The following is an 11,585-nucleotide window of genomic DNA, read 5'->3' on the forward strand; positions in this document are numbered from 1 at the left end:
ACAAGGTATTCAAAGGGACACTATTTAGGAGTGCATATGCAGATTCTGATAATTGTAAATTACACTGGCTGTAGGAGGAAGCAGAAAGATTAGCTAAACAAATACATGAAAGTTATGGTCATTGTGCTTTCAAAAACTATGAAAAAACTGCAGAAAAATGTTTATTTTTATAATATGGCTAGAAATGTATGGAAAGAGTCACCAACTTGTGATAAGTGTCAATGAGTCAAGGTAAGCAATTGACAAGTCATGGTGAAATGCAAAATATTATTCCTGAAAAACCTTTGGCTTTAGTGGCTGTTGATTTCTATGGATCTTTACCAGAAATTAAAGACAGATACTATTATATTTTTATTGTGCTAACTGCTTTCTCCAAATTCATGATGTTGTACCTGTCAGGAAAGCTACAAGTACAGAAATTATTTCAAAAATTCAAAAAGACTGCTGCAAAAATGTTGAGAAACCAAAAGTTATCTTGTGAGATGGTTTTTATCGTGGTTTTTATCTATGTAAGAATTGGAAATCATTTATAGAAAGCTCTGAAATTATACACATTTTAATTTCAGAACAGAAGTCACCAACAAATCCTGCAGAGAGGTACATGCACGAAATTGGGTATTTGTGCTATGCATGTCATAGTCACAAATGTCAAATGTGGTAGGAGCGTGCAAGTGATTTTGAGGATGTTATGAACAGTTTACAACACAGTTCTAGTGGATTATCACCTTTTGAAATTACTTTTCGCAAAAAGCCAGCAAACTTTATTTCTGAACTAGTGAGTTTTTACCATGTACACTTAAGCCTGTGAGGAATACTCAGTATTGTTGAACACTCAGTATAATGTCGTTTATTGAAACTGAACTACACTTCTCAAACAATCACTATATACACACAAAAACAAATAACTTGTAGACGACCATTCATCAAGAGCGTCGGTGAGGTCCGTCAGAGCTGGTTCTAGTTCGGTGATGAACTGGCTTTGCTGCTGCTGCGCTGGCCTTATAAAGCCACGGAGGCTGGTGGAGTACTCCAACTTTCCCTGTATCTGTGAGGTGACCCCTGCAGAAAAAGGTTCGCATTAGTGTCCAGCAAGTTCTGTTTGTTTTGAAGAATTGTCTTCCTCTTGGTTGCGCCTGCAAGTTCTTGTGTTATATGGCACACAGGGGTGTCTTGAGTGTAGTCTGCCTGGCAGGGGCTGTCTGTGGCAGAGGTAACAGCCTGAACATGAACCTGAGGCAATTATCAAAGAAACTATGAGAAAAAAAGGGGAGCAAGGAAAAAGAAGGCATGATGATAAAGTAAAAACAACAAAACTTAAAGATTTAGATTATGTATGTGTCAAATCACATGAAAGGTGTATAATGTTAACTGCTGAATTAAAAAAAGTTTTTGAAATATATATTCGTCCATTTAAAATTTTGAAAAATCAAAATCCTAATGCTTACTGCTTGATCTACCAAACATCTACGAAATTTCTTGGGCTTAGGAACATTGCTTTGAAACCATATAACCAGAATGGTGGTGATAATTCTTAAAGAATTTGGACTTGAAAGAAAAAGATTTTTCACAAGAAATAGAATTGAATATTTTCTTGTATTAATCAAATATTCATAGATGCATTTATTGATTGTCAGATTTATGTACATACATGAAATTACTATTATTTTCACTATTTTGCTTGCAATATGTCAATTTTGTATGAAAATGTATATGAATCCTCCAGAGGAATATACACTCATTGGTACCTTATGTGCTTGGTGAACACAGGCCCCCAAGCTGCTGTAGCACTGTTTCCTCCTCATTTTCTGTGCTACATCCTCTTTCTCTATCTTAAAATCTACCAGTTTCATCCCTTCCTGTCCAAATTATCTTTCTCGCATTGTCTGTTCTTTCAGACATCTCCAAACGCATGGGCACCATGTAGTCATGTAATTCATATAACTTATTGTTTTTCATAATTGTTCAAAAATATGAAATGAATAGAAGCCTGTATTTGTTTTTGCTTTCATAAAATATTAATCAACTGTAGTTATTTGGTCAACATACATACCTTTGTACTGACATTTTGATACAGCTGTTCTTGTCTGCACGAACAGAGTAGGTGTTATGTTTTGGTATGAGGTAAGTGGAAGGCAGTTACTGTTCTGAGGTGCAACAAATTGGTTGTATGCAGCTATGGTGAGTCAAAAGGAGTGTGTTAAATTGTGGAAACTGCAAAATATGAAATAAATTAATGATGGAGAGAAATTATATTCCTGTTTCATGGTGCCACTGATTTGATGTATGGATAAACCAAATCCTGATACCTCTTTGTAGTTTTTGCATGAGGGCATCACCAAACTATGACTGCTATCCCAAGAAAGAGAAGAACCAGCAATAAACAATGAGAAATAAGGTAAGTGCAAAATACTTTTCACTGATTCTATAGCTCTCTACTTCATGCTTTAAATAATTGAAGATTTCTAATCTCCAATACACATTCACATATTCAAAAGAATTATTAATAAGTTAAAGTAATATCTGAAGTCCAAGCCTTGTCTGGTGTCCTCTGACCCACCAAAATGTCTTATCCTGGCCACCAATGCTTCTCAACATGGTGTCTGGGTAGTCCTTTCTCACTAAAATGCTGATGAGCATGAGCAACTAATCACATATGCACATAAAACATTAGCTTCAGCTCTCATAAACTATTGTCACATCAATAAAGACACCCTTGCAGTAATGCTGGACATTCAGAAATTCACTAATTTTTTGTGGCACAAAATTTCACCTCATTGGTGACCATAAACCACTGATTTCCTTGTTTACTTTCTGAAAAAAGACCCATTTCCAATGCTAGGCCCTCTTCCTTAGCAGTTACATTTATGCAATTCATAATCATCAGCTGGCAGCACAAGATGCTAATTCTGATGCACTACCCATATGACCTATGGGTCCAGACTCAACACTTGACCCTCAGGAAGCACTGTTGTTCCAAATCAATGATGACCTAAAAAACCACCTACAAAATTTTCACCTCACATCAGCCATAATTACAAAGGACACAGTTGAGAAGCTCCTCCTAAAGCAAATTATGAGATATATGTGCCAAGGTTACCCTGAATGCCTCCCACTCCACTTTCTTCCAGAACTCCACACATACTTTTCTCTCAAAAGTAAGATCCATATGGTACAGGGAGTACTGATCCTGACAACAGATGATGACTGCTGAATGGTCACCCCAGTGCCACTGGATCAGCATGTGATAAATCTCCAGCATGCTGACCATTGGGGGGTTGAAACACACAAATGCACTCACAAGGTGGCACCTCCCCTCCCCCACCTCCCCCCACCTCCTGGCAACATGTATGACATGTAGAGGACGGTCTGCTCCTACACAACTGTGTAACAACAAAATCAGCAGCCCCAAAATAATTACATGCCTGGCCAAAAACGCAGTTCCCATGGGAACACATACATGTGGACTTTGCTGTCCTATTCCTGCAAGAAACATGGAGATATTGTTTATCATCATCAACTCATAATCAAATTTCTCATATGTCATTCAAATGCTGAACACCGTTGCAAGGGAAACAATAAGCCCCTCAGTTCTCACCTAGCATGTTTCAGGATTTCTACTCTCAGAATGACATAGCACACATGAAGAATGACATAGCACACATGACAACAGCAGCATCCTACTCAGCCTCCAATGGTAAAGCCAAGTGGTTTGGCTGTGAAAACTGATACCAGGTGCACCCAAAGCCCCAGTCCTGACCCAATTCCTGGTCACCTACAGGACCACACCAATCCATTTATGCAGTCCATCAGAACTGCTGCATGGTCGCCTACCTCCTTTGGACTAAAACACAGCCCTGCCGGCCCAATCATCAATCCCACTACTCTCTGGGAACAGTGATATGGGCTCACACATGGTGGCCACAAGGCATCATCAGAACTACCTGGAAATGACAGATGTGCACCTTGGAAGCCAATGGCATCTTGCTGGCTGGTATGACAAACAAACCATCTGCACCCACACCTGGCCTGAAGCTGGCTCATTGTAACTTTAGAATCCAGACAGAAATGGTTCAAGAACCCCAGGTCTAGCAATATCGGACCTGTTCCCCCATGGAGTGGAGCCACTTCCCACCTCCACCAGCGATGACTGCCAGTGGTGACTAGGGACCAGAACGCAAGCAACTGCTGGCTCCAGCTTCATGATGATGCCCCCACTGCAAGAGTAGCCACAAGCACCAGCCAACATTGAAATGGACATCAAAACGCTCAATGATCTGCCTACCCATACCTTTCCCCAACTGGAATGGTTATCATGCTACCAACAGGAGGCTTCAGACCCTACAGACCAAATAACTCTTTGGAGACAAGTCACTTAGAAGACTATTGTGCCTAGGAAACCAGCCATTTAAGTTTTATTGGCATATATGTAATTGATGTATCTTCAGAGTAATACATAGTACAGAAGGATGAAACTTTAAGATTTAGTTTTCATATTTACTTTAGTTCTTTGATAGATTACAAATTTTAAAATAATGATGACAGAAAGCATAATTATTCTTCCAAGAAAGAACTGTGAGGCAAGTTATTCAGCAATTTCTCCTTCTTGAACTTTTTAAATTTCTTGCTCACTCAACATATACAATGTATTTGTAGCACAATTAGAGCAAACTGTTAAATCTAATGAGTACACACATGAAATTACATTAATGTGATTATATATATATTGGCTCAGCCACTTGTGACAGCAACTGTTACATTCACTAGTGTTTGTTATGAAATAATTCTAAGAATTGATAACGTAAGGCAGCATCTGTCAAAGGACAGGTAGTGAGACATACTTATATTGTTTTTGTACAAAATGAGTCCACTTTTTTGAATGAACCTACTCTCAAGTGCAATCTCTTTAACGCAATGCTGTGGCCTGAGCTATGCTCTGGCTTGGTCTTCAATGTGTTAAAGGGACAATGGATGCTATAGATATGTCCTGAGATAGCAAAGCCTATAAATGCTGGCAATGACTTCACCTGTAGTACTTACCTCACCGACGCTGTGCATTCATGACCATTCTGCTTACCAGATCACACTAAGACAATACTTTGGATTGCGAATACATGGATCCTGAAGGACTTGTATGACTACAAACTCTCTGGATTCTTCTCCTGGTGTGTATCAAGAACTTTACGACAACCTGGTACAGAATTGTTTTGTAAACAGTCAAGTGAGATTGCATATCCATCCTTACTCTGTAATAAAGACTGTTTGTTGCACTTTAGCAGGTACAGTAATTATTTCATCAATAAACTGAGTGGCAGCTATGACAGTTGACTTATTTTTAATAATGTTTATTTAAAAGTGTGTTAATTCCATTTGAATCTGTAATCTTTGAGAAGACAAGCAAGACAGAAATTTGTCTGCAGTTTTCTGTTTTACACATAACACCAACAGGACTGATAATGAATATACCGGTGTATATCAAGATATATTTACTCACAAGAAATTATCCACCAAGATCCTGAATAAACTATCGTATAACCAGAGAAAAAATTTTAACGTAAGTAACACAACACCACAGCTATCCATTCAATGCAACCCAATAACATTGCTGATAGAATTTGGAAAATCTGGCATATTTGCTGTCATGGAATTTTAACTGCAAATTAAGTTTATTTCTGAACATTATTAATGAAATGTCAGAACATAACACACAGCTGATTACTACTAGGATAACAATGGAAGAATATAATCAGTAAACAAACAGACAGCAAGGGAAATAACAAGATTGCTGATAATCTGTCACTACAGCTGTCACTATATGTCAACTACAGACTGAGATTCATTTCTGACCACCACTAAAAGAAAAGTCAGATCATACAACAAAACTAATAGTTATTGCTTCATTAACATAAAATATAATCAGTAACAAATAGACAGCAACCAACATAATGGTACTGCAGGGAAGTGAGGACTTGAAAACACATGTAAAATTATATTTTTCAAAAGTACATCACATGTAATACAATAATTTGTACCAAAATTTATAAGATGTTCTATTACAGATAACCAAATGATGGTTGCATATCTGAAATAGGCCTATTGTTCAAACAAAAATAATGCTCATAGCACCATAACTGGTTATGCAAATTTATTATTTTCAGTCTGTCATCTTTCTTGAAAATAGGAGTCATTTGGGCTGTTTTCAATGGGCCAAGAAAACCTTTTGATGTTAATATGCTATTAATTGCATTGAAAAGAGATCTGGATATGTTTCCGATACAGAACTTTAGAATGTTTAAATTTAGCACACCATGCAGACTTAAAATTTCTTAATGATTTTTCTATGCTGTTTACTTCATTGCTGCCCTTAAAGTTATGTTTAAGGTTATTGAAATTATTGTTGATGGACTTATAAAGAGAACAGAACTATTCAGTAAAACTATAGAATTTGCAATATGTTGGCATTCTTTAATAGTAACACTGCAGTTTATTACAAAATCATTAACAAATTTATCCTTTCTTATGCGGAAGCTATTTATGGCACTTCAGACACTAGCCACAGTATTGCTTCCATTTTTTTTTTAGCATATGAGTTACATATTTAGTTCTTGTGTATACTAATAAGTCCTTATTATATTCATGTTATTTGCTGAATGCTTCTTTTAGCTAAACATTTTTACCAGGTTCCAACATTTTGCATGGGAAAAGTGTTAATTTTTTTCTTTGTTTGTACAACTTTGTTGTCACTACACCTACTTCCATGCATATTTTGTTTATTTTTCACTGCTATGGTTTTCATTGGGCAATCAATGTCAAAATAGTAGAGTGAGTCACTAGCAAAATGTTTACAAGTGTAACAGTTTGTTTCAGCCCATGCGGCATTTTCCTCAATATCCTCTTCATATATAATTCTTTTCAGTACATTGTTTCACTTCATTGAGTAGAGTCTTTATATTAGATAGACTTTGTAATTCCATAGCATGATGGTCAGATATAGTGAGTACGACAGCTGTCTTACACTGAAACTTTCTGTTTTAGTGAGAATATTATCCAGACAGATTCTACTGTCATTTATCTCTTTAGTTGGTTCCTTAATTAGTAAATTTAAATTAAATGCATCTAGTAAGAGCTGTAATTTTTATAGTATGATTATTAGATAGAGTATCAATACTGATGTTTCCAGTTGCTATTACATTTATACAGCTATCTTGGCCAGAGTATCTGCCATCTATCTCTACAAGCACTTGATAGAGGTTAGCTAGAAAAATATCTATGCTTGCACATGGAGGTCCACATACAACTTCTATTATATGTTGCCTCGCTCTTCTATAGCTTATCGCAGAAAGTTCAATGACAACTTATGTTTACTGGCATGATAATTACTATACTTTTTGCAAATTTTATCACATCATACATTTCCTCCCTAATGAAAGCTGGGTAAAAATTCGTTATTAAAGGTGAATAATGAGAATTTTTTCTTCAGAGCATCAAAGCTCAGTAACAACTAAAATATCTGATTTATTAATACATGCTGTGGTGTCCAAATCAGTGTGCTTATTTCCTAGGGCTTTTAGAATTTTGGCAGATAAACTTAAAGTTATTTTGAGGTTACTGGATGTGTATAAAAATACATGTCAAAAATTTGTTTTCCAAAACCAATTACCATCATTGTAATGTATCATTCCCAGTCAAAAAGCAAAAACTTCAATATTGTGCCAGAAATCTCTCCTGGCTCTCCACTTGTATTAAGGTATCATGTGCAGAAAAATGAAAACTTCATGAGATCCCAAAAACTTGCACAGGGGCTGATAAATTTCACCCATATTTCAAAATGTACAAAACAATATTTAACAACTTTATCCATGAGGCAAAGAAAATCTCAAATGACAGTTATATCTGAATTGGAATGTAACAATATTATGAAAAGGTGGCAATTGGCCCTACCCTGGGATTAGAACAGGAATTTTGTGTGTATTAAATGCCAGAAGGTACTTGGCAGATCCTGAATGTTGGAGGCTGCAGAATTCCCATTTGTGGAGTCCTCATAGAATGTGAAGCACTTAAGTAGTATTGTGTCGTTCCTCCCTTTCCTTGAAAACTGCTACTAGTTTTTAACTGTCTAGGTTCTCACCTAATAGGTGCCCCCACGTGGTTGAATTATCAATAGTTGAAAAATATCTCCTGAATCCACACTGGGAGCAACTAAGGAGCGTCTTGATTTCTAGAACCCTCGTTAATTGTAATTACTGTCCACTCAAAGTTTTTTCTAAGCATCTAGCAAATGCAACATTTCAGTCAGCACTAAATCACGCACATTGCTTCCCTGGTTTCAGGAAGGTGATGCCAATTGTTTCTCTTTAAAAATGTGGAAATTATTATGTCTGCCACATTTGACTAAAAGTTAGGGGACAGTTGCCTTTCATTGACAGTTAAATTTTTACCATATGCTATACTGAACCCAATCACTGCCAAGAGGCATGTCGAGAACCTTAGACAGACTGGACTCCAGCTCCCACATAGAGAAAGGACTTTTATACTCACCTTCATTGTTGGAAATGAAATTACAGCTACACCATTTCAGATCCTTTTTGTGGCAGCAAAATAATGGATCCAAAAAGCTATTGTAATCACAATAGCATAATGTTCTGACCAGTGGCGAATACACATTTTGTGGGGGCGGGGGGGGGGGGGGGGGGGGGGGGGGAGTTGCGAGGTGCCGCACCCCCTCCAATTCAGGGCCCCCCACATTGCCACCCACCACACCGTCCAGTCAGTCCGCATGCTACTCGTTCGTTTCTTTTGTCAGTCGACTCCACCAAATCGAGTTATCGAGTAGCTGTACTTTCCTGCCACCCACCACACCATCCAGTCAGTCCACATGCTACTCTTTCGTTTCTTTTGTCAGTCGACTCCACCGAATTGAGTTATCGAGTAGCTGTACTTTCCTATGTAGCACGCGCGCCCGTGTCATCATATTTGATACATTTCTGTCTGGCACACAAATAGCTAACTGATACCTACAAGAAAAGTTGCAGACATTCTAGTGATCTCGATATGTTATTCTGTCTGGTATTTGTTCGAGAAAAGTCATGAATATTTTACTGTTTTGTGATTAAAAAGAGATTAATGGGAGAGTTTCTTCAATGGAAGCAAATGAGCGTAAACGCCCTTAATGATCGTGATTCTATTATACAAGTGTTTTCTGTTTGTCCGAGATCTGACTATCATATTTTGCACACATTGTACAAAATATTTGCTTGTCTGCCTGCATCTATTGCTACAATAGAAAGAAGTTTTTCAACATTGCAGCGTACAAAGACATGGCTGAGGTCAACAATGAAGGAGGATCGACTTAATGGCTTAGCTCTGTTGAACACTCACCCTGACATTGATTGTTGTATTGATGATGTAATTAACAAATTTCCCAGGTAGAATAGATACATAGAATTCATCATTTAAGGAAGAGAACTACAATTGTAACCTTTTTATATCATAATATGGCATTGTCTTGTATATATACAAAGAGTTTGGGCCTCTGTATATGTCTGCTTGTGTCTGTATATGTGTGGATGGATATGTGTGTGTGTGCGCGAGTGTATACCCGTCCTTTTTTCCCCCTAAGGTAAGTCTTTCCGCTCCCGGGATTGGAATGACTCCTTACCCTCTCCCTTAAAACCCAAATCTTTTCGTCTTTCCCTTTCCTTCCCTCTTTCCTGACGAGGCAACCGTTGGTTGCGAAAGCTAGAATTTTGTGTGTTTGTTTGTGTGTCAATCGACGTACCAGCGCTTTCGTTTGGTAAGTCACATCATCACGAAGACCTAGGCTGTAGGGAAGGGACCGTTTGATATAAGAATGGGTGGCAGCTGTCGTAATGGAGGTACTGTTGCTTGTTGGTGGGTTTGATGTGGACGGACGTGTGAAGCTGGCCATTGGACAGGTGAAGGTCAACATCAAGGAAAGTGGCATGGGATTTGGAGTAGGACCAGGTGAATCTGATGGAACCAAAGGAGTTGAGGTTGCAGAGGAAATTCTGGAGTTCTTCTTCACTGTGAGTCCAGATCATGAAGATGTCATCAATAAATCTGTACCAAACTTTGGGTTGGCAGGCCTGGGTAACCAAGAAGGCTTCCTCTAAGCGACCCATGAATAGGTTGGCGTACGAAGGGGCCATCCTGGTACCCATGGCTGTTCCCTTTAATTGTTGGTATGTCTGGTATCCAAAAGTGAAGAAGTTGTGGGTCAGGATGAAGCTGGCTAAGGTAAAGAGGAAAGAGGTTTTAGGTAGGGTGGCAGGTGATCGGCGTGAAAGGAAGTGCTCCATCGCAGCGAGGCCCTGGACGTGCGGGATATTTGTGTATAAGGAAGTGGCATCAATGGTTACAAGGATGGTTTCTGGGGGTAACGGATTGGGTAAGGATTCCAGGCATTCAAGAAAGTGGTTGGTGTCTTTGATGAAGGATGGGAGACTGCATGTAATGGGTTGAAGGTGTTGATCTACATAGGCAGAGATACGTTCTGTGGGGGCTTGGTAACCAGCTACAATGGGACGGCCGGGATGATTGGGTTTGTGAATTTTAGGAAGAAGGTAGAAGGTAGTGGTGCGGGGTGTCGGTGGGGTCAGGAGTTTGATGGAGTCAGGTGAAAGGTTTTGTAGGGGGCCTAAGGTTCTGAGGATTCCTTGAAGCTCTGCCTGGACATCAGGAATGGGATTACCTTGGCAAACTTTGTATGTGGTGTTGTCTGAAAGCTGACGCAGTCCCTCAGCCACATACTCCCGACAATCAAGTACCACAGTCGTGGAACCCTTGTCTGCCGGAAGAATGATGATGGACCGGTCAGCCTTCAGATCACGGATAGCCTGGGCTTCAGCGGTGGTGATGTTGGGAGTAGGATTAAGGTTTTTTAAGAAGGATTGAGAGGCAAGGCTGGAAGTCAGAAATTCCTGGAAGGTTTGGAGAGGGTGATTTTGAGGAAGAGGAGGTGGGTCCCGCTGTGATGGAGGACGGAACTGTTCCAGGCAGGGTTCAATTTGGATAGTGTCTTGGGGAGTTGGATCATTAGGGGTAGGATTAGGATCATTTTTCTTCGTGGCAAAGTGATACTTCCAGCAGAGAGTACGAGTGTAGGACAGTAAATCTTTGACGAGGGCTGTTTGGTTGAATCTGGGAGTGGGGCTGAAGGTGAGGCCTTTGGATAGGACAGAGGTTTCGGATTGGGAGAGAGGTTTGGAGGATAGGTTAACTACTGAATTAGGGTGTTGTGGTGCCAGATTGTGTTGATCGGAATTTTGAGGTTTTGGAGGGAGTGGAGCTGGAAGTGGGAGATTGAGTAGATGGGAGAGACTGGGTTTGTGTGCAATGAGAGGTGGTTGAGGTTTGCTGGAAAGGTTGTGAAGGGTGAGTGAGTTGCCTTTCCGGAGGTGGGAAACCAGGAGATTGGATAGTTTTTTGAGGTGAAGGGTGGCATGCTGTTCTAATTTGCGGTTGGCCTGTAGGAGGATGCTCTGAATAGCTGGTGTGGATGTGGGAGAGGAAAGATTGAGGACTTTTATTAAGGATAGGAGTTGACGCGTGTGTTCATTGGCTGAGTT

This window comes from Schistocerca cancellata, chromosome 2, assembly GCF_023864275.1.
Source record: "Schistocerca cancellata isolate TAMUIC-IGC-003103 chromosome 2, iqSchCanc2.1, whole genome shotgun sequence".
Taxonomy (NCBI): domain Eukaryota; kingdom Metazoa; phylum Arthropoda; class Insecta; order Orthoptera; family Acrididae; genus Schistocerca; species Schistocerca cancellata.